Source organism: Monodelphis domestica, chromosome 5 (genome assembly GCF_027887165.1).
Source record: "Monodelphis domestica isolate mMonDom1 chromosome 5, mMonDom1.pri, whole genome shotgun sequence".
In the NCBI taxonomy this organism is placed as follows: Eukaryota; Metazoa; Chordata; class Mammalia; order Didelphimorphia; family Didelphidae; genus Monodelphis; species Monodelphis domestica.
The window spans coordinates 280768203-280795852 of record NC_077231.1 but is presented as its reverse complement, the minus strand read 5'-3'; the positions used below and the strand labels follow the sequence as shown (position 1 = coordinate 280795852).

The 27650-nt window shown below is 39.3% G+C and overlaps 1 protein-coding gene and 1 pseudogene across 2 annotated transcripts in view; one reads left to right on the top strand and one right to left on the bottom strand.

Moving 5' to 3' along the window:
- ULK4 (unc-51 like kinase 4) overlaps nt 1-6736 on the bottom strand; it is a 678848-nt gene extending 672112 nt beyond the window's left edge. Inside the window, exon 1 of one of the 2 annotated variants that reach the window (XM_007505056.3) lies at nt 6467-6736. The gene's annotated coding sequence lies outside the window, so the exon portion shown is untranslated. The remainder of the gene's footprint in view (nt 1-6466) is intronic. The other variant, XM_007505057.3, reaches the window with a different exon arrangement.
- LOC130454740 (uncharacterized) lies at nt 6152-18096 on the top strand (annotated as a pseudogene).
- The last annotated feature ends 9554 nt before the right edge of the window (nt 18097-27650 follow it).

Below are 27650 nucleotides of genomic sequence, written 5' to 3'. Positions count from 1 at the left end.
AATAGGTTTCAGACTCAGTTTGGGGTCTACTCCTTCAAAAAGCCTTTCCTGTTGCCCTTCCTGTCAGGTATGAATATTCTCTCCTACTTCAAATTACACTATATTATACTTTTTTGAGTACAGGTTGTATTTTCTCCTAGTTTCCCCCCAAGAAGGATGGAAGTACATTGAAATAAGAGCTACCTGCCTATCTAGCCCGCCACAAAGTCCCACCATGAGGCCCCAATCTGGTATAGGGGAAACTGTGGGTTCTGGAAGGCTATGTGGACAGTGTAAGTTCTAGAAGACTCCACCCTGCTGCACAAGCTCCAAGTGTTTTGATGAAAAACAAGGATCGCTTTCCAAGGTTCAGAAAGGCTCATCAACAGCAGGCTAGTCACTTAGTGATTAATTTGGCCATGGAGACTCAGAAACCAAAGAATACAGAAATGGCTCTCAGTCCAGCAATAACTTCTCCAGATTCTGCAGTGGCAGTGGCAGTGGGGCAAAAAAATAGGGAAGGGGAATGGGAAAGTTCTAAGAATCATACAGTTTTTAGAGAATTTACTTTGGCTGTGGATAATCTCAACATGAGGTCCTTGCCCAATGACCCTGCCACAAACCCAAGGTAGCACACCTCTCTGGGAAGTACTTCCCAAATTCAAATTCTCAGGTTGAGTAAGTTCCTCAGAGAGGAAGTTACCTTAGGTTCAAAGTACTCTTCCATCTATAATCCTAACATTAGAGCTGAGCATCTTTATCTTTAATAGTCAACCAAAAAATACAATTAACCCAAAGCAACCTACTAAGATGGTATAATTTTTTTTAAATGGTAATAAAAACAAAATATTTCCCCCAGAAACTTACAGCATGTTTTCCTTTAGCCGTGTAAAGTTATCAATGAGAAGAGGAGGCACTAAATAAAAGAAACACACCATTATGGGCGAGAAAATTCACCTCTCCAGGACTGGAGGACCCCGATATCTTTTCCCTTCTCATGATGTCCTCATGCTTCTCCCATTGGACACCCTTGATCCATCCCCTTCCTGTCATCTCCAAAAATACTGGTTCCCCTTAATCATTTCTCTCTCTCTAAACTTCTATCTCTGCCTATTTACTACTGGCTCACTTACAAACTTACAAACATGATCTGACCACCCTCCAACTTCAACCATTTACCTACAATGAACTCTCTTCTCCCTTGACCCTAATCTCTCACGCTACTGTCCTTGATCCTTTCTCCTTTTCATAGTTCAATCTCTTATAAATAAACTTAAATTTTGCATATCCATTTCCTCTCCATCCATTCACATCTTAACCTTCTAAAATATAGCTTTTGTCCTAATTATTAAAGTAAAATCTGTTTCCAAAGTTACCAATGACTTCTTATTTGCTGGTTCTGATGGCTTTTTCTTAGTTTTCATCCTTCTTGTCTCTCTAGCAGGTGGCATAACTAATCTCTATCTCCTCCTAGATACTGGTACCCTTCTGATTTTTCATGACACTGTTTTCTCTCTACTCTTCTCCTACCTATTGAACTCCCAGTTGCCATTACTAATTCATCTTACATATTATGCTCTCTACCTATGGATGTACTGCAAGGTTCTGCGTTGGGTTCTCTTCTCTTGTCTCTTTACATATTCTGAATAACTTTTATTAGTCCCCATGAATTAATTATCTCTATGCAAATGACTCCTAGACATCTTTTTCTTTTCTAGATAGAAAGACAGCTATAGCTCCCTATATGGAAATATACTGCCACAGTTCCTTATATATAAACATACATATATATGGTTCCCTATATATAAGTATAAATACAGGTATAGCTCCCTATAAGGAACTACATCCATCTGTCTATGCAGTCCTAGTCTCCCTCCTGATCTTTAGGCACAGACTCACTGACTATTGAACAATCTAAATTGGATGTCCCACAGGCATCCATTTCAAACAACTCATCCAAAATAGTCATTATCTTCCCCTCCACCACTCCCCCCCAAAAAAAGTCCTTTTCTGCTTCTCAATATCCCTACTATCCTTCCAGTTACACAGGTTCACAGTCTTCCTCAACTCCTCAGTCCCTCATCCTACATATCCAATCAATTGTCTAGTGTTATCAATTCTACGGCCAATATAGCTCTCACACTCATGTCTTTCTCTCTACTCAGTCATCAGCCTTTATCATTTCTATGGAGAACTATTGCAGTCATCCCCTAATTGGCTTCTCTGCCTCAAGACTCTGCCCTATTCAATCCATCCTCCAAATTAACGTCAACAATGATTTTCCTAAAACTCTGACCTGAGAGTCTCATAAACTCCAGTGGTTCTCTATTGCCTCTAGAATCAAATAAAAAGTCTTCTGCTTGGCATTTAAAGCTATTTGCATCTGGCCTCCAATCTGTCTTTCTAGCTTTATTAAACATTATGTCCTTCATTACTCTTAGGTCCAGTAGAACTGGCCTTCTTGCTGCTCTGTCCTTCTCACATGGCATTCCATTTCTTGTCTCTGTGACTCTGCTCATGCTGCCAACACTTCCCTACCACAACTAGAATGCATGTCCTCCTTATCTCTCTGTCTTAGTATCTCTATTTTCAATAAGCTTATTACTGTAAGCATTTACTATATGCTAGGAACTATGCCAAATGCTAGGGACACAAAATCAAAAACAATCCTTGCCCCCCAAGGATGTTTTGATCAAGTGAGAATTTTTGAAATTTAGGCATATTTATAGGCAGTAGGGAAGCAGCTAGTAGAGAGGGAGAGATTGAGGAGAAATTTAAAAAGCCATTCCAGCTGCGAATGCCTCTCCCAAAAAGTTATTTTGAATATGTTTTATGTATATATTATCTCTCCCTCTAATAACTGAAGAGCTTTAATGTTTCATTTGCATCTTTTTCTCTCATATTGTTTATCTACATATTATATTATACATATATAATATATACCTATAGTAGGTACTTAATAAATTAATAAACTAGCTAAAATTTCCCTTTGTGTCTTAAGAAACTGTGCACCTTTCAGTGATTACAAACTAGTTCTTAATCCAAAAGCACTTTTTTGGTATCATATACTCCAGGTGTTGCTGTATACCTAAAATGTCTCAAAAGTCAAAGAAATCAATGTGGTAGACACTCCAAAGGTATATGATAAATGGAGTAATTCATGGAATATATAAGTATGCTGCTACATACTACCAATGGCGATTTTCACAGAAAAATAGCATTAAAAGTGTTGCATAATTTCTAACCACAGGAATGCAAATGATAAGCAAAGTCTCCAAGCCATAAAGAAATAAGTTTATTCGGAGAGGGTCGGTCTCCCAATAAAGCTGGACTTGTGGTCAAGACCAAAAGACCCCAAGGCTTGTGAGAGAACTTCTTTTATAACCCAAGAATATTACAACTTGTGAAATAATCCAAGACAGTGATAAAAATAGAGAGATCTGGATTGGTTGAAGAATTCAGGAAATACTTCTTATTGGTAGAAGTCACTTGGTGATGACTTGAAAGTCACTTGATGGAAAAGGGGGGAGTGTGGGAATCTGAACCCTGCTTTTGAAGTCTGATGATGTCTAGGATGATGTACACTAAAATGACCAGGATAAGGATGTGGTGTCAGGTCCCCAAGTGGGGCAAAAGCCTGATGACGTATACTAGGCTATATAAATGTGAAGGGGTGTCATCAGGCTTCTAACTGAGGCAAAAGCCTCTATTCTAAGGAAGACCCATTCCAAGACCATGATTGCGGAGGTGCATGATAGAGCAACTTTGAAGGGTAGGGCTGACACTAAGGCCTATGCTAAAGCAGTTATTTACTTAATTCAAAACCTTAATACTTATATTAAAATCATCACAAAAAGCCTACTAAAATCATTACTTAAGCTAACTATCTTAGAATTACAATTATGATATCTCAAGACTACTGCTAACATTAAAATCTAATCCTCATAATAAGGGGGTAGGGGATTTTTCAATCACAAAAGTATCATCTAGGAAATGTATTAAAAAGAAATTGTCAACTGTGTAGCAAAAATGAAAACAAGAATAAGGAAACAAATATCTAAGAATCTAGTTCAAGTATCAAATTCTAACTAGGAAAAAAATGTCAATGTGACAGTAGATTCAAGATCACTAGAGGTAAACAGGATTGAAGAAAGGATAGAATAATTTGTTGTTTTTAAATAGTGCCATCATTCTAAAAAGACTGTAGGGGGCAGCTAGGTGGCTCAGTGGATTGAGAGCCAGACGCAGAGACAGGAGGTCCTTGGTTTCAAATATGGCCTCAGACACTTTCTAGCTTTATGACCCTGGGCAAGTCACTTAACCCTTATTGCCTAGCCCGTACCACTCTTCTGCCTTAGAACCAATGCACAGTATAGATTCTAAGACGGAAGATAAGGGTTTAAAATAAATAAATAAATTTTAAAAGGCTCCAAAAGCATCTACAACATGAATTTAAAAAACAAAACTCTCAAAATATATAAGTAAAATATGATAAATTGAAAAAATTCTAAAAATTACTGAAGTAAATAAAATAAAAAACAGTTGTTAGGTAACTACCAGATAAACTTCCACATCCTAAGAATTGCCCAATTATAAAATATGGAACAAGAGCAAACAATCATCATTTTAGGATTTAGAGAGACTGGAATTTAGAAATAGAACTTGTTGGATCCTCTTCTTTTACATATGAGGAACTTAGAGACTTGCCCAAGCTCAAGCAGTCAATAGAAACAGAACAAATACCTTCTGACTACAAATTCTATATTGGTTCAATTATAGGTTGTCTTTAAAGCTCCAGGACCTTAAACAAGCCACCAAATGACTTCAAGCTTCAGTTTTAACCATCTTTAAAATGAGGATGATAATCCTTATATTATCTTGGAGTGTTGAGAAAATATACAGTTATCTCTTCCACATTGTTGGGGTTAAAGGGTCTAGTGGCCCTACAATCTGGAAAATCCATGTAAAAAAATTTTGGGCCTCCTTTCATACTAGAAAAGAAGTCTGAAAAATTTCCCCATTTATATGGTTTTTATAGTACCTTATTATAAATTTTGGGTTAATTATACATTTCTGAGTTCCTAAACTTTTTCTGTCATCTACTCCCCAAAAATTCCCATTTAATTTCTTATGCTTACCTGTGATATAGCAAACTTACAATAAAGAAAGTCCCAATGTGGAAGGATGACTGTAGTTTTACAAATCTTAAATCACTACAGAAATGTAGCAATCTGGTATAGTATAAAAGGGGAAAGATTGGATTTAAAGTTGGAGAAAGGAAGTTCAAATCACTGCTCTTTTATTTAACTACTTCTGGGACCTTAGGCAAGTCTCCTGACTAGTCTAGGCTCTAAATGTAACTGAAAAATTAAGGGATTGATCCAGAAAATATCTAAAAGTCCTAGTTCAGTTTTGGATTATTAGATTTTATCACTTCCTCACCTTGGACCTGTTTCCCCAAACGTAAAACAAGGAAGTTGGCCTACATGATCTTTAAAATCCCTTCCAATCATGGCTCCTTTAAATTAGGAAGCAGTGCAGTAAGGGAGACTGAGTACCGACTCAAGAATCAAAAGAAGACAACTTCAAATCCTGCCACTGCTCTTACTATCTAAGTAACTCTCTGTGACCAGTGGAGAATGACAATCTCTCAGTTCACTCATTTGTAAGATGAGCCAACTGAAATTGCTATCAGTCCTAGATCTAATAGCCTATGAGTCTATAAATCAAGTGGAGCAGTTAGCATCACAATTTTCTGGTAAATTAACTTAAGAAAGAAGAAAAGGACAAAGAAAGGAAGAAAAAGAAAGCGGGAGTGAGGAAGAAAGGAAAAGGAGAGGAAAGACGGAAGGAAAAAAGGAAGGAAGGGAAGGCAGGTTAATACTTGAGGGTCATCCCTGAACAGGGAACCCAATATCTACTCTGTCATTTACTACATATGTGACCCTGGGCAAATCAGTTGACATCTCTGAGTTTCCTCAAATGTAAAAATAGGGAGTTGGAGTAGATAATCTCTGAGGTCCTCGCTATGAAACGATGAACCAAGAGGAAGAGATCTATTTAGAACAATTGCTTTGGGGATATTTGTTTGGCAGTAGGCTTTAGGCAGAAGTACTTTAACGAGAAAAGGCTCCAAAGAAGTAGCAAAGATTAAATAGGGAAAAGGTGGAGGATGTGGATTCACAGATGGAGGCGAGAGGGGTACCGATACAGCTGCTGGAAGGATGCAACCTTAGAGAGGAAAAGGCGGCGACAGCAGCACCAGAGCAAAGGGTGCGTCCCCAGAGAAAGAAGAAAGGCGGAGACAGCGCCGGCACTGGGTGCGCGCGCCCCGCCTCGCGTAGGCTGCGCCACGGACAGTTGGCGGAGGCGCACAGGAGGCAGTGGCGGCAACGGTCGGCTTCCGCCTCCCGCCTCGCACGCCACCTCTCCTTCCCTCCACACCTCCCAGCCCTATCCCAACCTCCGTAGAAGTAGAAAAACGAACCCGAGCCCACCGTCTCCCCTGATGGCTTCTTCGGGAGAACTGCCGGCCCCCGAGAGCGGTGATCGGGATGTGGAAGCCCTGGACTCCTGGAAGTTCGGAGCACTCTGCAAGCCTTGTCTCTCTAGGCTGGTCCACTCTCACAAAGGAGCAGGGGAACACGAGGAGAATTCACGGATCTTTTTTTTTTTTAAAGGTTATGAACGCAGGAATATCGCTTTCCCCCCCCCCTCCTCGTTTCGAATCGTCCGGCCCGTCGCCTAGGCAGCACGCTGAACGCCGGAAGCAGGCCGACGCGTTCATTGGGCCAGCACCCTCGTTTCTCATTGGCTGAACTGGGAGGCGGCGTCCCGCCGTCGCACCTAGCAACCGAGAGGGCACTTAATTTTGGGGCTTCTTCTCCATCCAAGAAAGGTTGGAAGGAAGTCCACTGTATCTGATGCAGCTTGGCAGCAATAGGGGATTTTTCTGACTCTTTTTCTGTCTCTCCCTCTGTCCTCTTTCTCCCCTCCCAGTCTGTATTTGATGTAAAAAGATCCGGATTCAAATCCCATCTTGGGCACCACTTGGGTGATCTTGCTCAGGTCACAATCTCCCTGGGCTTTTGTTTCTTTTTCTGTAGAATTAGCGAGTTAGACTAAGTGACTTCTAAAGTCCCTCAAGGTCTCACTCCATGACACGCTCCCACACACAAGAAAGGTGGTTATATGTCCTACCCCTACTCTCTCCCACCTAAATAGATATTGAAGACTTGTGTGAAGCCCACGCAGGTCCTTATAAGCATTGAATTGAATAAGCATTTATTCAACACCTAGCATGAGCCAGGCCATGCAAAGGCCTAACCTCGAGCTTACAGCTATTGCAGGGAAAGCAATAGTTCTAGAGAAGTAAACGTTATAGAAAGGAAGTTTTTTGGATCAGAAACAATGACCACTTTGGTCAAGCCTTCATCCAGTCAGATAAGTGCTATATAACCAGCAAGCCTCTCTCTACAACTAAAATCTTCCCCAAGTAGCAGGATTCAAAAGTGGTTTAGTGGACTCCATAAAACATTAATATTCAGTGTGGAGACAAGAAGCCTTAAAAAAAAAAAAACTTTGAAGTACATATAGCTGTAAAACAGCAAAGGAATTCCAAAGATTATTAGAGGAAAAGTGAGAGGACAAAGATGAGTAAAAGAAGGTGAGGGGAATGGATGGTAGTCAGAAGGAGAAAGGGAGAGAGGGGTCAGCATGGCCCAGGATGGGGTAGAGAGGATAGTGTGCTGGACTTGGGGTCAGGAAAACTGAGGACTGAGTCAGAAATGTCATAGCACTAGCTGTATGAACTTTGCCTCAGTTTCTACATATGTAAAAGAATGACTACTTATTTTGAGAACTAAATAAAATAACACATGGAAAGTATTTTGCAAATCCTAAAGCACCTTATATTTGCAAACTTTTTGCATAAAGCCTTTAAGGGCAGGTAGATGGCTTAATGGATAGAGAGCCAGGCATTGAGATGGGAGGTCCTATGTTCAAATCTGACCTCAGACATTTAGTAGTTGTGCAAGTCACTTAACCCCAACAGCCTAACCTTTATCACCCTTCTGCCTTGTAATCAATACTTAGTATCTATTCGAAGAGGTTTTTTTTTTAAAAGCTTTATAATAACATATTTCCATAACACTGAATTAAACCTGTGAAATAGGTAGAGGACCTACTACCCACTCATCTTGAACTCTACATTAATGTGGCAAAGATTCTTTTATTTCATCCTCTGGAGAATGAGTACTCTCAAACTGCTGTTAGAGCAAGCAAGTGAAAGACATGGGAGCCTCAGACTCCCTTTTATCATAGTCCCTAGGGAATCAGTCCCTCCCCTCATTCACCATTGGCCCATTTAGTAACTAGTAACAAGCCAGTCAGGAGAGCCAGCTGATCAGAAAAGGCAATTTACAATGCATCATTACCTCAATCATTCACATAAGTTTTAACCAATCAAAGTAAAAAGTAAAAGAAACTTCACCTGTTAGCCTCTTAAAGCACTAACCTAATACCTGTTCCTTGCCATGTCCTGCTGACGTGGATGTGCAAAAATGGGACTTAAACTAAGAACATGAAAGGACTCAATTTTTTTTTTACTCTAGTATATTATCTTATAAGAAGAGTTCACCATCTTGTCAGGACTTGTTCCTCACAGGTACTGTTAGCATTATTGCTCCTGTAGATGTGTGTGGTAAACATAAGACTTGGAAGTGGAAAAAAATATCTAAAATCCATTTTACAGATTAAGTAATACCCAGACTTAAAGGCGAAGGAATATAGTTTTACTACCTCAGTGTCCCCTCTTGCCAGGATGCCCTCTGAACTTTTATTCACCTTCTGGCTTCTGTCCCTTCCTTGGCTTCCTTCAAGTCCCAACTAAATCTCACCTTCAGGGAGCTTTCCCAATACCTCTTTGTTAATTATTTCCTATTTTTACATAGCTTGTTTATACATATGTGTTTGCTGCTAGTCTCTCCCATTAGATTGTTAGCACCTTGAGGATAAAAAGTGTCTATTAACATTCTTTGGATCCCCTGGTATAGAGTAGGTACTCAACATGTTTTTGTCAGACTAAGAGCTCTACTTTCTTGTTTTTCTTTTCTTATTACCTTTTCCTACTTCCTCAACCCTTCTCTTTCTGCCTTTTTTATAAACAGTCCAACCAGACTGTCTAATAAATATGCTCCAAACTAAGACTTTTCTGGGCTCTGCTATTTTAAATATACCAATGAGTTTTGTATTCTTCCCATCATAAAGTGGGGATGCAAATTCATTATGATCTCTTCTGCCCTCTTGGTTCACTAAGGCAGTGGTTCTCAAAATGTGGTCTGGGGTTCCACAAGATCTTTACAAGGAGCCTACAAAGTCAAAACTATTGTCATAATATTAAGATGTTTTCATACTGTAAAGATAATTTTTTAGTTGTGACTTAAAAATCTAAGTTAATTTGGTCTCCAGGGAAAATCCCAAATAATAAAATACCCAAGTCAGTTGGAAATTATGGTGATTTTAATTAATATAGAGAGAAGGAATTAAGGAGAAGAGAGAGAGAGAGAGAGAGAGAGAGAGAGAGAGAGAGAGAGAGAGAGAGAGAGAGAGAGAGAGAGAGAGAGAGAGAGAGAGAGAGAGGAAAGAGTTAATTTAAACTGCTCTGGCTCAGGCTGAGCCAGGCAGGAGTTAAAGGCCTTGGCCAAAGTGGCCTCCCTGAGCCCAAGGGAAAGGAAGTCAGTCTTACCCAAGTCACCACAAGACTGTCTCAAGGAAGCTGTCTGAGGGAGCTCCTCTAGGCTGAGTTCCATACCTGAACTGAACTCCCAGGCTGCTCTTTTTAAAGATCTTTTCTCTTGTGTCACCTCCCCTAAATTTTCACATCTAGACGCTTTTCTCAAGGACTGCCCATTCTTTAGTTTTCACCTTCTTTGATTAGATTTTTTATTTACTTAACACTTCTTTAAGTTCACCTTTTGTAAGTTACTTGACCATTTTGTGATTAATTTAACCTGTATAGATACTTAACATCTTTTTATATTAAGGTCCTAAAAATAGACTTAGCTTAACATTCTAGCTTCACTATAAGGTGACAACTAAGTACCTTCATTGTTCAATCAGGAGATTACAACTTTTATCTTCCTCTAAAGTACTGTCTAAGTAGGGTGGAGTAATTTTCAAGTTGACAATATCTAATATGGTAGCTGTTGATAGCTATGACACAAATGTTCTTTGGTGTGGTGGAGGGGTTCCTCGTTAATTTTTAAGAGTGAATAAAGGGTCTGGAGACTCAAAATATTGACAACCACTACACTAAGAATAATTTTTTTAAAACAGTCATTGTCAGATTAAGCATTTATTTAGCAACATTTGTTCTTACCTAGCAATTATCTAGATTTCTTACTTAGTAATAATAATCAATATTATTTGTGATCACTTAGTCCTACATCATTTTACCAAATGGGAAATAATTTTCTGAAATAGGAAAATATAGTCATCTCATTTACTGAAAAACATTCAGCAGTGTTTTAGTAAAGGTATCCTTTGAGACTGGTACATACCAAAATAATATAAAAACTATGGAATATATCCCTAATTTGATCAAGACCAATTCCATTCCCAAATCACCCAATACTGCATTAAAGCCATTCCCACCCTGAAATTAATTAGCCTACAACATAATCCTTATTAAATAGCAACAGCCAGTAAATGTCTAATGCATACAGAATATTATTTTAGCAGTTTAGAAAGATACAAGGTTGAGATAAACTATCTTATCCTGAATGATAAATAGCTGATATTTGTATGGTTCTTTCAGCTTTAAGTGCAATCCACACATTATTTAATTTGTTCCTAACTTTGAAGGAAATACTATGGATAGTATCATAGTATAGTGGTAGTCTCTCGGTGACCAAGAATGACTATTATCTTTGTGCAGTTTCATCTACGGTGTACCCTCATATGACTTTGAAGTCCAAAGACTGAGGTGCAGAGCTTGTGGCACATGGGGCATGGGACGCCAGTTGTTACGGGAGGTGCAGTTGTGGCCTGGTGTCGGCATTCACGCACAGCGGCAAAACGTCAGCATCTTTCATCTTCAAAGGTGGTGGCGGCATGGTTAATGTGGGTTCGCCAGCTGCTTCTGTCAGAGGCAGCAAGTTCTAGTTGCTTTGGTGTGATGCCAGCCCACTTCAAGTTTGACTTTAGCTGATCCTTGAATCTTTTCTTTGGTCGACCTTGTTTTCTGAGACCAGCTGACAGTTCACCATAGAATACCTGTCTTGGTTTTCGCTGTGGGTCCACGCGGATGATGTGTCCAGACCATCGTAGCTGGGTTTGGAGGACTTCGATGCTGGTGGAGTTGGCTCTATCGAGGACTTCCTGATTGGTGATTTGGTCCTGCCATCGGATCCTCATGATTGACTGGAGAGAGCGTTGGTGGATCATACCTATTGTTTAAATTGATAAAACTGAGGGGAAGAGATGTTAAATGACTTTCACATTAAGGGACAGAAGCAAGATTCAAACCCCCAAGGAGCGTCCAGTCCAATAGAGTGAAAAGTTATTTATACAGATAGCTATAATACACAGTGGTACATGATCAGTGCAATTAGGAATTATTTTTTAAAAATTATTCTGTGAGTTCTGAAAGAAGGTTATCATTGTGATGGAAAGAATCAGGACTAGATTCTAGGAGGCATCATTTGAAATGGGGAAAAAAGGATAGGTAGGAACTCATGAGATGAGAAAGAGCATCCATAGGCACAAAGAGCAGGCAGTGAGGTGGCATAGTAGATAAGAGTGCTGGGCCTGGAGTCAGGAGGACCTGAGTTCAAACACTAGTTGTGAGACCCTGGAGAAGTCACTTAATCACTTCACCAGAATTTCCTCAATTATAAAATGGGGAATCTGGAGAATGAAATGGCAAGCCATTCCAATATCTTTGCAAAGAAAACCCATTAAAATGGGGTTACAAAGAGTCAAACATGACTAAATGATTAGAGGGGAAAAGGAGCTAATGACTAGATCCATGTGTAAGAAAGATTATTCTGGCAGTGATATAAAGTTATGATTACAAATGTGATTATAAATAGTCCCAGGATTATAAAGAATGAATTGGAGAGAGGAAAGAGTGGCAGTAGGAAGACTGGTAATGCATTTGTAATAATAATCCAGGTTAGTAGCAATGAGAACCTGTAGTTGAACAGTACCATGAAAACAAGGAGAGAAAGACAAATATGAAAGATATTATGGAGATGGAGTCAGGTGAACTTTAGTAAATAATTAATTATACATAAGAAGTGAAAGAGGAGTCAAAAATAATCCAAACATGATAAAATAGGACATCAAATCATGCCAGAGAAATAGTAAAGGAGAAGCGGATTTAGTGCAAAAATAATGGCCTCTGTCTTAGGATGCATCGAGTTTAAGGTGGAACATCCACCTCCTGAGTTCACCTAAAGATGAAAGAAACTGAAGGGGAAAGAGCCAAGTAAGACACCATATTTGCTGTTAAGATACAGTAACACAGATTGGGCAGCAAGGTGGCATCATGGTAAGAGCACCAGATATAGACTCAGGAAGACCAGAGTTCAAATCTGACCTCAGATACTTACTAATGTTGTGGGAGTGAAGAAGGGTTTGTGGGTTTGGGAAGGATAACTTTCTGCAAGAATGCAAGACTCCAAAACTTAGCTTAAGAATAAAAAGAAAAATTTATTAATTTAGAGAGTAATGTTGAGAATGACCAGGAGAATGGTACAGGTGGAACAGCAAGTTGGAAGGCTGCTCCTTGGGATGACAGCATGGATGGAAAGGCTGTCCCTCTGGGAGGACAGCATGGATGGAAAAGCTGTCCCCCCAGACAACATCAATTCTGGGGATTTTATACTCTTTACAACAGATGCTGTGGCATGGTGTGGACCTGACTCTAGAGTGGCAAACCCTCAGGCATTTGGTCAGGGGTTTGGTCATCTGACTGGGGTCTGCCTGGAGACATTGAGAATGACCCTCCTAAAAGGTTCCTTAGTTTTAGGGAACAGACAGATGTTTGAGATATGGCCAGAAAGAATCAAGGTGTAGCCTGGAGGTGCATCTCTCTGTTCATCTTGAATCTAGAGGAGGATCAAAGGAGGATAATCTTCTCTGGGTTTTATAGGAGTTATTAGATGTTGGGGGTTAGGAGTCACAAGGCTGTTAGGGAGCAAAGGAATTTCCTTGATAATAGTTTGCCTGTGATTCTGGGGGTACAATGCCCTTGTCACTAGCTGTGTGACCATGGACAAGTCATTTAACCCTGTTTGCCTCAGTTCATCTGTAAAATGAGTGGGAGAAGGAAATGGCCAACCACTCCTGTATCTCTGCCAAGAAAACCCCAAATGAGGTCATCAAGTCATACATAACCGAACCACAACAGAGTAACAAAGATAGAGAAGAGAAGATCAAGGGAAGATAAGTGGAGAATGAGAAAAGGAAATTAAGAGGGCTATCTGAGGGGAAAGTAATTAAACATTTTATCTGCTCTAGCAATGAAAAAGGTGTTTGGGAAGGCAATTTGGAGATCTTTAGACCTCATTAGAATGCAAATGATATAACAGTAATACAGAATAGGATATTCCCAGAATAGTATTCAGTTTTACTTATAATTCTGGAGGTGTCAGGCCCAGCAAAGATGAACTCTGTCCATTCAGCTTCAGTTGCTCACTTTTAAGCTTTTCCCACTTTCAAGCCCATTTTGACTTTTCAAGGTTTTGGTGGAAAGCTAACAGTAATGTAATGATGATCTACTGTGAAAGACTTGACTACTCTGATCAATACAACGATCCCAGACAATTCCCAAGGACTCACAAGAAAAATAAAATGCTATCTACCTCCAAAGAGAGAACTGATGAGCCCTGAGTGTAGATCAAAGAATAATTTTTTCACTTTATTTCATTTTTCTTTTTTGTTGTTGTTGAGTATGGCTAATATGGAAATATGTTTCGCATGACTTCACACATATAATAGATATTCTTTTTGACTTCTTATTGAGTGGAGGAGGAATGGGAAGGACAGAAAGAATTTGGAGCTCAAATTGTAATAGGAAAGAATGTTTAAAAATAATTTTAAAACATTTTAAGGAAAAGCCAAATAGAACCAAGTTTTTAAATAATGTATTAATTTTTAAATTGTGAAATACTATTGGTCAAGATAACATTATGCAGGACATCCCTGAATCTGCATGCCAAGTTATTACAGTAACTAAATAATAATCACTTCTCATGCCATTATCTTTCTTACTTATTATTTTGACCAACTGATTACTCTCCTTATAAAGACTTTAATAGTTTTCATTGCCCTAAATGATAATGCTTTTTTATCCTCATCTTTAAGATCCACTATTTAAATCTAGTAGAGAAGAAAAAAATAATTGAGGGAATAAATCACTTTAGCAAGATGAGAGGATGTAATTTGAATCTATAAAAATCAACTGCATTTTTAAGAAACTGGAAGAAATGGATAGAGAAATACAATTTTTAATAACAAAATGTATCAAATATATGGGCATCAATGTACTTCATTACCTATAAGTGCTATGTAATGATACCTGTAAAACAATTTCGGCAGAAAAAAATGGAGGAAATAAATAATTGGAGGAAAACATTCATATGAACATGTCTAAAATATTTAGAAAAAACATCAGTAAGACTTAAGCTCAGAGATTTAATAATATATTATTTATAAAGCCAAATGGGCTACTTGGTAGAACTAAATTAGATATTAAATAAAATTGGTGTGGAAAACAAGGCAAGAAAATAAAAGGAAACTGAAAAAATGAGAAAAGGATACTTTTTATGGGCATGTTTCAGGTTATTCTACAAAGTATGATCCTTCAAAATGCCTGATGCTAAATAGAAAATAGAAAAAAAGAAATTAAGAAGAATATAAAGTTTAGAATTAGAACTAATGGAATAATAGATTATTTGCTACGCCCAATATTATAAAAGCCATGGAGTGAAGGAATCATTATTCAATAAAAATTGTTGGTAAGATTGGATATATATTGACTTATTCCTCATACATATAGTAAATTCTAATTATATATAAATGTCAAATCTAAGGGGAAAAAAAAACAGAAGAAAGAAGAGTAATCTACTTCTCCCAGTTAAGGAATGGGAGAAAACAACTTAAACAAATGCATGTAATTATCAGACACAAAATTGATAGACTTTATTTTAAAATAAAGAATTTGAGACCACAAAGGGTGGTATGTTCTATAAAATGAGGAAAAACAGACTGGAAAAAGAAAACATTTCAATTAATATATCTAATAAAAATCTAACATCAAGAATTTGTAAGGGGGTAAGTAGGTGGCTCAGTGAATAGAATGCCTAGCCTAGAAGCAGGAGGACCTCTGTTCAAATTTGGCCTCAAACACTTTCTGGGTACATGACCTTGGGCAAGTCACTTAACCCCAATTGGAAAGTCTCAGCATACTGACCCATTGGAACATCTGTCATCTGTTTTCAAAGCATCAAGATAGTTAGATTTAGGGAAGTTTGTTATCCCATTGGAACTGAGCTGGTACCTTTTTCTGCCACCATCAGGGAGTTTATACTTCAGTTAAACCAGCTTTTATAATGTACAAGTCAAATATTCACATAGTACTTTAAGACTTAGCAAGTTCTTGGCAATGCATTATGACATTTGACCTTTGCAACAGTCCTATGAACTTGGTACTACAAGTATTATCAACATCCTTTAAACAGATAAGGAAAAAGAGGCTATGAGAGATCTTGTGACATACCCAATATCAGGAAGGTAGTAAGGGATGGAATTCAAATTCCTTCTTAACTTTTCAGCTACTCTGCTTCCAAGTTTATAATCTAGTAGGACATGTAAACAAAGAAATCTAATACAAATGGAGCACACAAAAAGCTCTAGACTTGATCTCCTAACTCACACCTTCTAGTGGCAGGTTGGGTCCTCCCAGAGCATGGTTACTGCTCCCCCCACTTCAAGGCTCTAGTGGTCATCTTGAGGGATATGGTATATTTCTCTAATGTTATACTTCACAAGCTCCCTCTATATGGTGGATCCCTCCCAATATAATTACTTCATATCAATCGAAAGTTACTATCTCCTCAATATTAATTAGCCAATCAATATCAACTAGAATTTACAAAGTAATTTATTAAGAAAATATAATAGGGAAAGTGGAGCCACTAGGACTTCCCAGGGGTGGGGTGGGAATTTTATAGGAAGAGTGGTTTCACTTAGACCTCTCCCTGTGTGTTCTGTCTTGGACAGATGGCTCTGGGCCAAAGTTGGTGACTACCATCTGCTACTCCCTGATGGAGGCAAACAGCTCAAGATCAGCTCCCTTATGATCCCCTACCCCAAGTACAGGCAGGTTCTGGCCCCTCCCTGCCTGCCCACACAGATGAGCAGGACCTACTCATGATGAAACTTCAGTGACCAGCCATCCTGGGCCCCGGGGTCCAGGTTTTACCTCTGCCCAGGATCTGCATCCCACCAGGGACTCACTGCCAGGCTGCAAGCTGGGGGACTACCAGTCAACCCAAAGTGAAATACAGTAGGAGCCTGTCCTGTGCAGGAGTCACTACTCTATCACCCAAGGAGTATGCGACTTTCTACCCTGGGGTGCTTTCAAACAATATGCTATGTGCTGGACTGGACAATGGCCAGGATGCCTGTCAGAGTGACTCTAGAGGTCCACTGATCTACAATGGAACCCTTAAGAGCATTCTGTCTTGGGGTGATTACCCTGTGGTTCAGCTCAACAGCCAGCTGTCTATACTTGGATTTGTAAATACACTTCCTGGATTCAGAAGATCATTCGGAGCCACTGACCCACCCCCCACCCCCAATCCTCTACAGTCTTCCCAATAATCTTGTGACCCTTATGTCTTCTGTTCTTCTCATACAAAACTTGAGGATTTGGCCCTACAGCTTTCTGTCCAGGCTAGTTCTTGCTTGCCTGAGGATGCAGGAATTCCTCAGCTCTCCAGGCTCACATATTATATCCCCTCAAAAAATAAAAAATAAAAGCAGGGATCTGGGCCTCCTTCATAGCCTTTCTCTCTTAGACTCAAAGGTCTGGTCTCATAGATCCCATGCCCTTGAAGAACTGGGGCATCCAAGCTCTCTTGTTCTATTTCAGTGAAATGGTCAAGCATTGATTCCCAAAGATACTAGTCCATTTAAGAGAATTATCCTGAGCATTAATCTACCTAGGACAGTGATGGCTAACCTTTTAGAGACAGAATGCTGGGCCCTGCTCCCCTCCCCATACCAGACAGAGTGCCATGCCTTCCTCCCACCAAATGCCAGGTATACCCTGCTCCTCCTCCTTACCCCATACAGTAGAGGAAGAAAGTATTCCCATTGGGCTGCTGGGCAGAGGAGTGGGTGAAGTGAGGAATATCCTCAGCAAGTGTAGAGAGAGGGAGGGGAGTGTCCTGAGCACTCTTCTCCCCTCCAGCTCTTCCTCCTGTGAGCTGTCCACCTTTCTCCCTGTGTGCTTCCATTGGGATACTGTATACAGGTGTGGGGGATATGAAAAAAATGTTATCAGGCGGATGAGGAGGAAGTGGAGAGGAGGTGGAGAGGAGGAAGAGAGTAGCTCCACTGAGTCCCTCTTCCTTTCTAGTAACAAACTCTTGGGGGTGGGGGGCAAGTGCTCACAGAGAGCACTCTGCATGCTATCTTTGGTAACCATGCCATGGGTTCGCCATCACTGACCTAGGACTTCAGTAACAGCTGCACTCCTCTTTTTGGAGTTTTGGGGCAGGCACCTTACCTCCAACCACTTCCTCTCTCTTCCAATCTCCAGTTTCCTGGTCTTACTCAATAGCCATTCCACCTGTCAGAACAGAATTCTAAATCACCTGGAGACCTAAAAACCCCTCCTCCCCACTTCAGCCTCTTCATACTCTTTACCACCCCAACTCTTAGGGTCACTCAGAGCACTATCAGTGCATCCTTGGGAACATTTTTGAAGCAAACATCTTCAAAGACCTTTTTTGGATTCTTGGAAATTGGGAGAGGAGACCAAAAGTCAATTTTCCTACCAAAAAAAAAAGAAAAAGAAAAAGAAAATATATCAGGGCCTGAAATGCAAAAACCTCCCAAATCAAAGTGTATTGCTTTCTATAACCCCAGTCTCTGGGGAGAGTGGGCTCACACATGAAGTGGTTGCTGTAAATATTTTACTAAATTCACTTCTAGGTGTGGTGTAGTCCCTAGATGAACTGTTTTATTTCCATAGTATCTCAGCTGCAGGGTTGATTCAGTGCTGGAATGGATGACTCAAATCCCTCCTCAGGGCTTTGCAGTCTTTTACCCAGCTTGGATTCTTCAGTCACCAGCAAACTCTTCTATGAATTCCAATTCCTTGACCTCCAGTTGTTCTTTTGACTTTTTCCAAGCAAAGGAAGATGGGAAGAAGCTGTATAAAGGTCAGCATTGGCAGCACTTTAAAGGGTCTTCCCCATAGGCAGGGTCTTTTTTTGGACTTCTGTTTTGGGGCAGACATGGCTCTTTCCATAATGTAGGTGAGGTCTTGTCTAGGCCTCCCTGGCCTAGGCACGTGTTTTTTTCTTACTTGTATATTCTTAAATTCTCAATCTTTAATAAACCTCATAAATATAATACTCCTTGCAGAGAGAAACTAATTTCTACCTGCCTCAGCCTCCCCTAAATTTTAACTGTTATAGTTGTTGGCGATCACTAGATTGGATGAGAACTTCTCAAATTTTTTAGCCTAGTTAAAGATTTTTTTAAGCCACGTTTCTCCAAGATGCTTTTTAGAAAACCATCTTGATCAGCTCCTGCCTGCAGCCCTCTCTGGCTCCTGCTTCTGCTCCTGGCCTCTCACCTGGTGCCTGAGCTCCCGGCCCTGTTTGTCTGTGATCCAGCTGTCGGCCATACCCACCCCACCGTCTTTCTCTCACTCACCTGGCCCACCTGATTCAACCAAGACTGCAATCACCTGGTGACCTGCCTGCCCAACAAACCCAGTTCCTTGGAGCAGATAGCTCAGGACTCATTTCTATCAGCTGGTAACAAAACGGGGGAGGGCGGTACTGGCTCCATGTGGGTGGCCTGGGCTCCACGTGGACTGGGGCAGGAAGAGGTATTAGAGCAGGGGAGAGAGAAAAAGGGAGAGGAGAAGAAACAGATTTTTTCAAACAGAAACTTAAAAAGCAATGGGCTGTTTAAAAGGATACCTTTTGACTTTTCTGGTAATTTCATTGACTCCACCTGCCTGTCAGGGAGCAGACTCAGCCCAAAGATTCAACTTTAACTTTCAACTGGGCAAATGGGTGGCCCAGCGAACTCGGAGCCAGGCCTAGAGATAGGAAGTCTCTAGTTGAAATCTGGCCTGAGACACTTCATGGCCGTGTGGCCTGGAGCAGATCACTCAGACCCCATTGCCTAGCCCTTACTATTCTGCCTTCGGACAATAGACATTTAAATGGATAATTAATTAAAAGAAAAAAAAAACACCTAAAGAACTTCAAAGAGACTAAAGGATAAATTTTGAGGCATTTCAAACTCCAATGGTTTATAAAAATCTCTGTATTCTATTGCATTTTTTTATTTAAGGTTTAACTTTGTGATGTTAAATTCATATGTTACTGGATTGAATATTATTCTGTTACACTGAAGGTTGATTGAATTTATTTTGAATGTACTGAGTTTTGAAATTCTGTTGTTTTTCCCTTATAACTGTGCTGAACAAATATTATTGTAATTAAGCCCATATGAAAAAAAAAACAGCCTTTCTATTTTGACTTTGTAAATTATCACATAGATGGACTTCAGAACTGGTTACAATTGCTATAACAACCTTGGAAAATTTAATATGCTAAATATCTCAACTGATTTGAAGGGTTTTTTAAATATGATTTTTGGAATTTTTTTAACAATCTCTGGTTATTTTTGCCTGCCCCTACCAAATTTATTTTATAACCCCCAACCTTCTGGCATTTCTAAATATGTGAATGAAAGTTGGGCAGTTAATCTCAGGGCATTTGTACCCCTAAAAGCCTCCAAAAAAGGAGCACCCCTTTATTTATACTCTTCAGCTCACTATTTTACTTCTACCAGAATGATATATAGATTTCTTGATTATGTTCTTAACCCAAGATGAGTTTTACTTTGTTTAAAAATATATGTTTAAATACCAAGGTTGAAAGATTGCTACATTTGTAAAAATTGTGACAAATATCCATCAATTCATATGTTTTTAAAAAAATGTCATACAACAACTTATGTGAAATATGAAAGTGTGTTTGTTTGCTATTGTAATTAATTGGGCTATTGAGAATTTGGGGGATATTGATATCTACATATTTGTACTACTGTATTTTTAAAAATGAAAAAAATTGTTAACCTTGTTCAATTCATGTGCCTTCTACTCACAGTGATCATGGCCAGGTATTAAGAGGAAATGGATCTCATTTTTGGTGAGAAAGCCTTGCATTTTATATTTTCTTAGCTGACACAGTGTCAATGATTATAAGCTACATTTTTGAATTTTTAAAAGCTCTTTTATTATTATATTTTTCTTGCATATGCAATATACTTTTTCATTTTTTTAATTATTTTTTCTCTCCTTTTTATATTTGAAGCACATGTCACCAGTATTAAGATTTTCTTTAACCTTTTGATTTTTCAGTAATATAAGTTTAAAACACATTTGTCAATGCATGCCCCAAAAGCTTGTGACTATAAAAACAATGCCACTAATTATTTAAATAAATTATGGGACTTTGCTTAATGATTCTGTCTGATTCCAGGACAAGATATACACACAAGAGCCATTGCACAGAGCCAAAGAAAAGCCAATCCATGATGGATTGATGCACTTCTAGGCCAATACAAAGGTCTTGAACCTAGTGTGAAGACTCGAGGTTACTGTGTTTATCATTGCTAGACATAGGCTTTCCTTGTGTCCACACTCACTCTGAAGATACTCACAGACGAGTATCCCCAAACTTGGCTCCTACTTGGCTCCTATAATCTGGTCCTCTTTTCTGCCTTTCATAGTGTGGTACTTTTCTGTAGTCCTGGCTATTGACTGGGTAAATGCATCATTGCTTAAATCATTTTAATTGGGCCCTGATTCAAGGACCTGTTATAGATTTATTTTTCTTTTTACTTGGAATTTTATACATAAGACTTTGATAGTCTATATTTTCATCCAGAAATTGTTCTTTTCTTTTGGATTTTTCTGATATCTTTTTAATATCTCTTGCCAATTGATTCATATACCTCATACCTCAGCCATGTATCCATAAGTGATCCTTTTCAATCACCCTCTTAACGGGGGAAATGTAAAAATATCATTATTTAAATTGCAAAGTTTAAATTCCTTTTGAGAAGAATTTTAGGTAAAGAAGATGCTACCTCTCTGAATCCAGAACTGAACTGTTGGAGAAGCCACCATGAAGAAGCCTCCAGACCATAAGTGCACAAAAATGAACTTTGGGTGTGGTTGATTGAACATTTATTTGTATCTATACTTTCATGCCAAAGGGGACTGCCCCCTAACTGGCTTTTTGTAAATGCGTTCAGCAATTATTGGTTTTATTCTTTTTTTTTCTCTTATACTCAAATTCTTGTAATCTTTAAATTGATTATGTTTTCATGACCCTTTGGGGAAGGACTTCTTCCCAGAGGATCAAATGGGGGGAATGTAAAATTGAGATTTGAACTCTGGACTCCATTCCCCAGGAGTCCTTGCTAGCTCCCAGAATTCCCTCTAATCTCACTGAATTCTCACCTGGGATGAGAACAAAATTTTATTTAAAGGGTCTTCCCCGTAGGCAGGGTCTTTTTTTGGACTTCTGTTTTGGGGCAGACATGGCTCTTTCCATAATGTAGGTGAGGTCTTGTCTAGGCCTCCCTGGCCAAGGCACGTGTTTTTTTCTTACTTGTATATTCTTAAATTCTCAATCTTTAATAAACCTCATAAATATAATACTCTTTGCAGAGAGAAACTAATTTCTTCCTGCCTCAGTCTCCCCTAAATTTTAACTTACATTAGGAAGGGAACATGTAACAACTATGTATGAACAAGATATCTATAGAGAAACTTGGAGAAAATCTCAGAGGGAAGGGACTAACATTAAGAGAGATCAGGAAAGGCTTCTTGGAAAAGGTAGAATTTTAACTAGGACTTGGTGGAAATCAGTGAACCTAAGAGGGAGACCAGATTAAAGAGAGAGAGAATTCAAGACTTGGGAAACAGCCAGGGAGTCAGCAGATGGAAAGTCTAGTACCAAAAAACAACAAGGATAGTGTCACTGCTTCCCAGGATAAGAAGAATGAAAAGTATGAAGGTTCTAGACTATGAAGGGCTTCAAAACAAACCAGAGTTTTACATGTGATCCCAGAGGTCATAGGGAGCTAAATAAGTACTAATTGAATAAGGAAGTGACATGGTCAGTTTGGCAAACTGGAGAGAGGACAGACTTGTGGCAGGCAGGCCCACCAGCAAGCTATTGCAATAGTCCAGGTATGGAGGCAGCTAAGTATTGGGTTCAAATCTGGCCTCAGATACTTCTTAGATATGTGACCCTGGGCAAGTCACTTAACCCTGATTGTCTAGCCCTTGCCCTTCTGTCTTAGTGTTGTTACTAGAACAGAAGATAAGAGTTAAAAAAATAATCCTAGTGTCAAGTAATGAGGATATACACTAGGAGAGTGGTCAAAGGAGATTTTACCTTTGGGGCAGGAGGATACCCTCTCCATAGATTTATGGGTGGATTTGGGAGAAATCTTTTTAGTTTCTTATTAGTGAACCTGATTCCTCCTCTAACCCCAGTAGAGTTGGAGAATATGATCTGTTGGTCTTTATTTCCTTGCTTCTTGATTTGTTTATCTTCCCACAAGGAACAGATGGCATGAAAAATATCAGGAGAAAGTTCTGACCTCAGTGGTAATCAAGCAGAAGAAGACAATTTTACATTGAGGTCTACTTCCTCTTTGTTTTAGCCTTTGTGCAGATGGAAAATCTCTTGTCCATGCTGTCCTTCTAAGAAATCTACAAGTATATGGCTTGTTCACAAGAAGGGTCACACCACAACCTTTTAAGAAGAATTAAGAGGATAGCAGAGATTTAGGATATTCCAGATGAGGCTATTATAAATAATGTATAAAGTTGCATGTTCAGGACGAGGAAACCACAGTGTGACAGAGGCTGGCACTAGAAAAAAGTGCCAGGCTGAAAAGTATGTGAAATTGATCACCTTGATGGGGGAGGGGCCCCAGGAGTGGAATCCAGAGGAGGAGGAGACTCTGGCTTGGAGAACAGTGAGGGGCTCTCGGTCTTGAGAAGCTGAAGAGTGGAGTTGGGAAAAAGACTTTCTCCTGAGGGTTTCCCACTTTTCCTGCTGGTGGCTGGAAATCCTTCCCCCCAACACTTCCCAATTGAAGGGACCTTCTGAAGAGATACATGAGCAGACTTTACTTTAGCTCCTGTTGCCCAGGGGTGAGTCAACCTGACTTTCTCTCAAGGGACTCAGGCTGCCAAGGCCTGAGTTCCCCAAAAACTCGAGGAAGGAGGGGAAAGGGTTTAGATAGAGATAGGGACCCCCTTCTCCCCACATTCCTTTTTCCATTCTTCCCTGCCCATTATTTCCTTTTGTATTCCCTGATTGAGTTAACATTAAAAGTTATCTGTTCCCCAAGCTGAGTGTGAGTGAACAGAGCAAGGGGAGACCCTTTGGTCTCAAGTAGTGGAGGGGGGATAAGAGGGACAAGAGCAAATTGGGGAGAGCAGTTTTAGCTAAGGAGGGAAGGCAGAAAGGGGAAAATCTTCAAACTCCCTCTCCTCTCTCTGAGCCAACCCATTGCATCTGCTATCTCCCCTGAACCCCACTTTGAGAAGGGGGTTCTCCTTTCTTTCCCCCTCTCCATACCGAAATTACAAACTTCCTTCGGGGTACAAAAACTTCTCTTCTTTTATCTTTTTTTTTTAAATACACTAGGTACCAAGGGATATTCTAAGATGAGATAGCAATTAAGGCATGATGTTGGAGTCCAGCAGTATCAGGGCTGGAAGGGGAGGTGATTAGAATACCTATCAAACTCCTGGGCATCCAGGTCCCCCTTTATGTTATCCATATAACAAGGTTCCCCTTCTCCAATGACCCTCCATTAAGTTCTCTGAAGGCCTCATGGAGTTAGGATTCATTCCTTTGACTTATCCATGTCTATTGCAGGGTTTTGCACACTCTACTGCTCAAATGTTCATTAGGTTGGGTTGAATTGTAGCAAATAGGAGACTAGCTCCTTCGTAAGAAAACTGAAACCTCTTTACCTCCTAGGGAATGGATCGATCACATACAAAAGAAAGGAAGAACAGGTTTGGATGGTTTAATAAATTTTATTTGGAAAGGAAAGCCAGAAATTACTCTAAGTGTGGTAAAAGTATAAAGCCACAATGAGGAGCCTGAAGCAATGGGAATAAACCACAAAGAAGAACAAAGGAAAATATTAAAAACCTGGGGTTAGATTGGCTCAGTGAATTGAGGGCCAGGACTAGAGATGAGAGGTCTTGGGCTCAAATATGATTTCAGACACTTCCTAGCTATGTGACCTTGGGCAAGTCACTTGATCCCCATTGCCTAGCCCTTCCTGCTCCTCTGCCTTGGAACCAATGCACAGTATTGATTCTAAGACAGGAGTTAAGCATTTAAAAACTAAACAAATTGGAGCCAAATTAAACCTATTCACAGTGCCTCAGCTAATTGCCTCATGATCATAGCTAGCCATTATAATGTATTATAAGGTTTACAGAGATTTTTACACACACATATATATTCTTATTACATATTATTATGATATATATGTTCTCATTAGATCTTCACAGCAACCCTATGAGATAGGTTCTGTTATTGTCTCCATTTTACAGATGAGTAAACTGAGGCACAGAAAAGTTAAATGACTTTGCCAGGATCACGTAGCTAGTCTTTGAGACAGGATTCAAACACAGGTATTCCTGAATCCAAATCTGGCACTCTACTACTTGATTTCAAATATGAAACCCCAACATCATCAGCTTTTTAGAAGGGGGAAAACACCTCTTTTTTTTTATAGAGGTGGATGGAATGGACTGAGACTATTGTTGTTGCATAAAATCAGTGACAAGAGAGCAGAGGTTTACTTTCCATGGCCCTGCTCCTCTGCTTGTAGCTGACATACATTTTCTAACTTTTCTCCATTTCTTTAAGCTATTTCTGATTCCTAATTCTGTCTCATAATGCTCTGTGGTCCTTTCCCAGTGACTGGCAGCTAGGTGGTCCAAGAGGCAGCTAGTAGATAGAATGATTCCCCTGGAGTCAAGACAACCTGAGTTTACAACTGGCCTTAGACACCTACTCTCTGTGTGATCTTGGCACTTAACCTTGTCTGCCTCAGTGTCCTCATTTATAAAATGGGAATAACAATAGAACCAATATGTCAAAGACTTGGGGAGAGTCCAAAAGCACTTTGCAAAACTTTAAAGTATTATATCAGTGCTATTATTATTACTATCATTTGGCTGTTACATCATTTTTGTCTTGTTCCACTCTTGGTGACCTTATTTGGGGTTTTCTTGGCAAAGATACTGGAACGGTTTGCCATTTTTTCCCCCTTCAGTTCATTTTATAGATGAGGAAACAGAGATAAACAAAGTTAAGTGACTTGCCCAGGGTCACATAGCTAATGGCTTAGGCCAGATTTGAATTCAGAAAGATGATTCTCCCTGACTCCAGGACTGGTGTTCTATCCACTATGCTACCTAACTACCTATTATTATTGTTATAATAATTATTATTAATTGAATATAGAGGAATTTCAATGGAATAATCTGGTGAATGATTTGGAATACACATAATTAAGTAGGACAGAAGCTTGAACCTTGATTCAAAAAGCCATTATGCCAGAGATTCTTACCTAGGAGCTGAACTGAATAAGAAAGAATCTTGTAAATTTGATTTTATTCACAATTCTTTTTTTATTGTAAGTTATTTATTTAGTCAATTTAGAACTAATGTTCCTTGGTTACAAGAATCATATTCTTTCCCTTCCTTCCCTCCCCTGACCCTTCCTGTAGCTGATGTGCAATTTCACTGGGTTTTACATGTATTCTTGATCAAAACCCATTTCTATGTTGTTGGTGTTTACTCTAGGATGTTCATTTAAACCAGCAGTTCTCAACCTCTCAATTTGTAGCAATGAGAATACATAATGCATATCAGGTATTTACATTCTGAATCATAACTGTAGCAAAATTACAGTTTTGAAGTAGCCACCGTTTGGGGTCACTACAACATGAGGAACTGTATTGCGGGATCATGGAATTAGAAAGGTTGAGAACCACTGACTTAGAGTCTACATCCCCAGCCATATCCCCTTGACCCATGTATTCAAGCAGTTGTTTTTCTTCGGTGTTTCTACTCCCACAGTTTTTCCTCTGAATGTGGATAGTGTTCTTTCTCATAGATCCCTCCAAGTTGTTCAGGATCACTGCATTGCCACTAATGGAGAAGTTCATTACATTCATTGTACCACAGTGTATCAGTCTCTGTGTACAATGTATTCCTGGTTCTGCTCCTTTCGCTCTGCATCAATTCCTGGACGTTGTTCCAGTCTCCATGGAATTCCTCCACTTTATTATTCCTTTTAGCACAATAGTATTCCATCACCAACATATACCATAATTTGTTCAGCCATTCCCCAATTGATGGGCATCCCCTCATTTTCCAATTTTTTGCCACCACAAAGAGCGCAGCTATGAATATTTTTGTACAAGTCTTTTTCCTTATTATCTCTTTGGGGTACAAACCCAGCAGTGCTATGGCTGGATCAAAGGGCAGACAGTCTCTTAACACTCTTTGGGCATAGTTCCAAATTGCCCTCCAGAATGGTTGGATCAATTCACAACTCCACCAGCAATGCATTAATGTCCCTACTTTGCCACATCCCCTCCAACATTCATTACTTTCCTTTGCTGTCATGTTAGCCAATCTTCTAGGTGTGAGGTGATACCTCAGAGTTGTTTTGATTTGCATTTCTCTGATTATAAGAGATTTAGAACACTTTTTCATGTGCTTATTAATGGTTTTGATTTCTTTAACTGAAAATTGCCTATTCATGTCTCTTGCCCATTTATCAATTGGAGAATGGCTTGATTTTTTTGTACAATTGGTTTAGCTCTTTATAAATTTGAGTAATTAGACCTTTGTCAGAAGTTTTTGTAATGAAGATTGTTTCCCAATTTGTTGCTTCCCTTCTAATTTTGGTTGCATCGGTTTTGTTTGTGCAAAAACTTTTTAATTTGATGTAATCAAAATTATTTACTTTACATTTTGTGATTTTTTTTCTAGCTCTTGCTTGGTCTTAAAATCTTTCCTTTCCCAAAGATCTGGCATGTATTCTATTCTGTGTTCATCTAATTTGCTTATAGTTTCCTTCTTCATATTCAAGTCATTCACCAATTCTGAGTTTGTCTTGGTGTAGGGTGTGAGATGTTGATCCAAACCTAATTTCTCCCATACTGTCTTCTAATTTTCCCAGCAGTTTTTATCAAATAGTGGATTTTTGTCCCCAAAGCTGAGATCTTTGGGCTTATCATACTGTCTTGCTGAGGTCACTTACCCCAAGTCTATTCCACT